Consider the following 6,503-nt stretch of genomic DNA (forward strand, 5'->3'; position numbering starts at 1 on the left):
GGATAATTCTAGATAGAAGAAGTCGTAGGATATCTGTGTATACGTTAGATTAAGGTTTGCCCCCCTTGGAATTGAGAAAAATGGTTAAATAGTGGTTTGACTAGAGGAAATGACACTTATGAGGAACCTAGAAAGATTTAAAATAGATGGGTTTATACTCTTAAGAATATTAAAGACCCTTAAGGACCTTATGCTAGAAATCTATGATCACAATATTTGGGATGAATGACCAAAGCTGAATCAGCCCCTCGGGGGGGTCACTATATGTAAATCCTCTATATCACGTGCGTTCAAGGCCTATTTAAAAAGTCCCTTATCTGTGAATTTTTTAGTGAATATAATGTATCCTTTCCTATTCAAATCTGTAAAATTTTTTTAAAATACAATAAATAAATCCCCTTTGTAAATATATTTCTGTAAGTTTTAAATATTTAAAATGTCCTTCTGTTGAACCCACGTGATACTTACATATTTATACGAGTGACCCCCCCGAGATCAGCCCATAAAATTGAGACGATCTTGCTAGGCTTATATGGATGGAGGATTTTTTATTTGGAGTTTTCACTAAAGAGCAAAATGTCTCATCGGACTTGCGATGGTCTTGATTGCATGTGTGATGCATTGTTTGCGTAAATTGTCGAACATTTTATTCATTTAGGTTATGTTTTTTTTGTGGAAACTTGTGAAGGTACCATGCAGGTTAATGCTTTTTTATGTGGATGTCATCTAGAGGTGTGACACATAAAGGTGGTCACCCAAGACCTTGACCCATCTCGGTTGGATGTGGGGTCATTCTTGGCATGATTGGTGTGAGGGACAGGAAGCGGCCCCAATGTGTATTAACTAGGGTGATGCCTGGCAACTTGGACATGATCGATAGTCATGTGTGGCTCGTGACGTCGATTTCTAGAGTGTTCTTACTTCTGAGAGTGGTGACAACTAGCAGAAGAGCGACTCCTTTTGATGGGTACACAAGCAATCAATAGACTAGAGCAAGCACAACACTAGGTTGTCTATAGATATAGGTGATCTCTTGGAGGACTCTATTATATACATGTGTAGTAGGTAAGTTGATTTAGTTAACTATCACCATGCCATATTTGAGATATTCAATTAGATTGGTGAGGCAATTATGCAAGCCCCAAGGAAGCCAGATTTAGGGTACATAAAGTCCACAATACATTATGGACTTCTCTATGAGGCTGACACATGTACATGTACATGTACATGTACATGCGTACACAGATGTGGATTGGGTTGGTAGTGTCTCAGACAGGAGATCTACTAGCAGCTTTATGTTCTCTTTTAGGAGAGTTTTTGTTAACTAGAGTAGCTAGAAGCACATGATTGCTTTGTCGAGTTCAGAGGCCAAGTATAGGGGTGCTATAGATATGGGTGGGCCCATGGATAGAGCAATTGTCATTTATTGGTACCTTGGTTGTAGAAGCTAATTACATATATGGGTGGGCACATGGATAGGGCAATTGTCATTTATTGTGACAACATGAGCAACATATAGGGGTGCTATAGATATGGGTGGGCCCATGGATAGAGCAATTGTCATTTATTGGTACCTTGGTTGTAGAAGCTAATTACATATATGGGTGGGCACATGGATAGGGCAATTGTCATTTATTGTGACAACATGAGCAACATATAGTTGGCTAGTAATCCACTGTATCATGTTAGAACGAAGCACATCGAGGTGCGTTATCATTTTATGAGGGAGAATGTTCTAGCAGTCAATCTGAATTTAGTGTATGTCACCATAGAGGCTCATGTGGCTGACATTTTTACAAAGGCATTGGGTTTAGAGAATCTTCATAGATTTAGAAGCTTACTTGGAGTGCAGGGTATGGAGTTGAGCTTGAGAGGCTCTTGAGATATCGAGCTAAACTAGTGTGAATATGCATAATACGCCATGATGACACCTCTACACTAAGCCACTGGCATGGTTGATAAGATTATGGTTGATATATTACCAGTGGTGGATGACAACCACTTTGGCATATTAGAGTTATGGCATAGTTATCGTCGTGAGTGCTATCTCATATAGTCGAGTTCACACTATGGACCTTGTATGTTTTAGTAGAGTACTTTCCCTTATATAATTTACTCTTATCTTTATGTTATGGTTGTAAAGAAGTGAAAAAAATAGAAAATTCAACCATCTATCTCTAAACTAACACTATTAGGAATGCAAGTGTGTATGCAATGCCTGCAACAATGAAAAATCATATGTCACAAATGATGATGATGATGATATATGCATGATAGAAATCATGTCTCAATCATTTGTGGAACCCATTGTGCAAGAGCTTAGGGACTTGCGTAATGAGATGAAGAGGAAGGATGAAGACAAGGGTGGACCGTCTTACAAGGATCGACAAGCTTATATTGAAGACAAAGAGGATCATCACCCAAGTTTCCATTCTACTCATGGTGCTATGCGCAAACCAATGTTTACATACACACCCAATGATGCCAAAGGCAAATGTCATGCATCTCCATATGAAAGCTCAAGATTCCCAAGGAGTAATGTTTGTATTCCATTCAAGGGAAATACTCATCGAGGTGGTGCTTCAAGACCTCATATTAAGGAAGATTTTGATGATGAGTTTGAGCATAACAATGGTCAAATGCCTTCTTCTTCACAAGCAATGGATGGAAGTTAGATCATCTACGGTCGAGCTCTCATGCCCATGGTGAACTTCTCCCATATGAGATGTGAGGATGGTGACCCGCACCCATGTTGTCACTCCATGCCTTGAGTGGAAAACCCTAGTTTCTTGCACAAACCAGTTGCAATTTTACATTACACATTTCAACACTTAGTCTATTTACTCCTTGTTCTGGGCGAATAGGTATGATGGGTTCTACAAGGGTAGCACTTTTGGCTCTCTCAAGAGGCATTGTTCCCTTTGCATATGGATCTAGCCTCTAATAGAAGTTGATTCTCCTCCCTAATTGGGTCTACAATGGAAGGAGGTCGAACCTCACCTTCTTGTTTGTAGATAAGTCACATCTAGTCACTAGACTACCAAGTTTTGAAGTTATCTCTACCTAGGAGATCCTTCTTTGGCTCTTGAATCTGCTTGTCCTTCTTCTTTATCTAGGCAGGGGTGGGAAGACTCCCCCCTGCCTAGATGTAAATTCTAGGTTATAGGTGCTACCCTCTTCGTCAAAGTATATGGTTTGGTCTGTGGGCTTGTTTCATAGTAATGCTTCCTAACCAAGGGAAGGGGGGGGAGGACTATAATGATCCATCCAAATCCCTATGTGTACTTGTCATACTGTACAAGCATCCTCATACAACCTTGTTTCTCCCGTGTTATTTGTGACTCAAAAAGAAATTACCTATAACGCTAAGAGGTTGAGTTTTAACCGACTCAATTTGATCCCTTGCAGCCTCTTGTGCCTTTTGGGGTCTTTTGACGCTTTGGCTACCCCCACCATTGCTAAAGGCCTAACCCTTTGAAGTCCCCTATTGGGTTGTACATTGTCCCATCGGAGAAAAAATAGAACTCCTTATTCCCACTACCATCAATACCACTCTCTGGATTGTCTAAGAGGTCTAGCTCAATTCCGTGCAATGACGATATTGGCCATCTCTCCAAGATTATCATGTTTGCGTCAATGAAGGATAGAACTTGGTTAGTTATATGGAAGTCGTAGCATTGTAAAAGTGTACGCTTCATTGGTCCCTATGTTACTGGCCTGGCCTCTACCTTGTTCACTCATGGACCTTCTCGCACTCATTGGTCTTACGACTTGTCAACTTCTACAAAAACTTTGTGCTTTTCAATTCTCTAATATCATGATTTAGTTGATTTCTGCATTTTCTGGTGATGGAGACTCCCTTAACATGACTCACAAAGCTAAAGATGTTGCCATGGCTTAAAATGTAATAATAGGAAAGAAAGAAGAAATGAGTTCAGGTATGCAGTTGACTCATAAGTCAAGTTGCCAGAGGCCAAAATGTGCCAATGGCATAAGAGTCCAAAAGTCAAGTTTCTAAGGGGCTAAAACTAGCCTAAGACATAAGAGCTAAAGAGTCATGTTGGCATAGTCAAGTCGCTAAGGGCTAAAACTAGCCTAAGGCATAAGAGTCAAGAGTCAAGTTGTAAAAGGACAAAAAAATGCCTAAGCATAATTCCTAGAAGGTCACACCACTTGTACACATAAGAGCACAATTTGCCTTTCACAAGTCGAGTTTGTGCTAGAGAGGTAAGTATAAGAGTTTAGTCAAGTTACCTATATGTGAAATGCAGTAGGCATAAGTGTCAAGTCTAATCGGGTCAGGAGGCATGATGGAATTATGAAATTAAGTCCTTAAAGGAAAAAGAGGTGCCATAGGAACCTTGCCATCACAAGCCCAAGACCCTCTGACCATCATATGCTTATTGGGAACATTCTTTTCAAAGTATTTAGGTGTCGCACCTACTTGAGACAAGCATTAGGCACTCTTCTATCTTTTGATCTCCTGAGCACTTGTATGATGTCAAATTACTCATGCACCAAACACTTAGAGCACTCACTAAGTGTCTTGCATACCATGACAAAGTTGCATTAAGTATGAATAGGGCACTGTTATTACATGATGCAGAATTAAACATGAGTAGTTGCATTAAGCATGAGTAGGGCACTAACATTACATGGTGCAGCATTAGGCACGTTATTAGAACATACATAAAAATTCTAAAAAAAAATTATTGGATCAAAATGATCCAACTTGCAAAACAATTTGACTTCATGAATTGTCGATCCTACTTCTAGAATCGCTAACTTCTGAGATCTCTTCAATTTGGAATCATCATCATAGATCTTCTCAATCACACAACAATGATCGTACCCCTCAAATTGCCATGATCCCACTTCTTGGATTGCTTGAAGTTTGGGATTGCTCACTTCTTGGATGTCACTGATCTAACTCGACTAGTGTGATCGCCCGATCGAGATTTTGGGATTGCCTGATTCATGATTTTTCATATCATCAAGTGACTATAAAAGAAAATCTTCACTGATCTAACCCCACATTACTTCACTTTGAGCTTTAGTGGATGTGTGCGTAACCCTACTAGTAGCAAACACCGGTGTAGAGAGCTCTCCAACTACACCCGGTGTAGAGAGCTCTGCAACTACACCGGTGTAGAGAGCTCTCCAACTACACCCGGTGTAGAGAGCTCTGCAACTCCATTGACCTAGCCGTCATTTTAGTGTGCATAGAGGTAAGCATCTAGTCGGCTCGCCCTTGTGTCATTTGAGCTCTTCTTTTTTATCAGCAGACACCAAGTTTTATTTTTGAGTAGAGAGCATGGTTGCGCACAAAGAGAAGATTTGGAGCCCTCTACTTGAGGTGCGTAGTTACTTGGGAAAAACGATAGAGACTTCTTGATCATCTCAGTGCCAGCAATGTAGCAAGAGAAAAGCAAGGGCAACCACTTTCGTGACAGCCATACACGATAGTACGGCCGCTTTAGCCCTGCAAGATTGCTATGAATGGGATTAGTTAGAAATTGGAACTCAAAAAGTGGGATCTATACTATATTTCTTTTTCCCTAGTGGTGTCACTATATAAGTGATACTATAAACGGCCCTATAAGTGTCACTTAGTGGTGCTTATAGCATTGCTTAGTGATGTTTCATAAAGCATCGCGAAAATGCCACAAATAAAGACCACTATGCATGCCTTTTGTTGTAATGGTAGTAATCCTCCTTTGTGATCCATGGAATGCAACCCATGTATGAGATGGGTGTGTATACTTTATCTTGGTGATCCATGGAATCCAACCCATGTGTGAGATGTGTGCATATACTTCATCTTGGTGGCTTCTACATAACATGAGTGGTAGTGTGTCATGTCACTATGTGTCCTTCTTAATCGACTTGGTGGCCAATGATCTCCCTAATATAGGCAAAAACTTTCTTGGAGAGTGTCGACTTCACTCCAAGATAGATCTTGTCCTATAGTAGGTAGCAACTTTCTTGGAGAATACCGACCTTAACTCTAGCATAGATCTTGCACTTGGAGAGTGCCAACTCTAGCATAGATCTTGTACTTTCTTAGAGAGTGCCAACTTTAACTCTAGCATAGATCTTGTACTTTGTGTTGTTTATAGCATGTGTGGAATTGCACCTTTGTGAAGATACTCCATAACGTAATCTTCTTTGTGTGAAATAGACAGTCTCGATAACTTTTCCATTGCATGTGTTATTATGTTCCTGATATACACACCCCTTGTGGGTATATAAGATCAAGAGAGGGTTTTAGAAAATGATCAAATAAGTAAGCTTTTACTCTATTATTTGATCCCCTATATAAGTTTTCCTATCACCACAGGTCCTCACATCATGTCACGGTTGAGGTTGAAGGCATCACTATTATCGCATATCCTATGACCCAACCATAAATCCTTATCTTTGACGGTGATACACTTGGCATGGATAGCTGCCAATTGTCCATCATGCAATAAATCAACCAGATAATGTTTAGCTTGTTGTTT

The sequence above is a fragment of the Cibotium barometz genome, chromosome 11 (genome assembly GCF_041138505.1).
Source record: "Cibotium barometz isolate CiBa-2024 chromosome 11, ASM4113850v1, whole genome shotgun sequence".
NCBI classification, from domain to species: domain Eukaryota; kingdom Viridiplantae; phylum Streptophyta; class Polypodiopsida; order Cyatheales; family Cibotiaceae; genus Cibotium; species Cibotium barometz.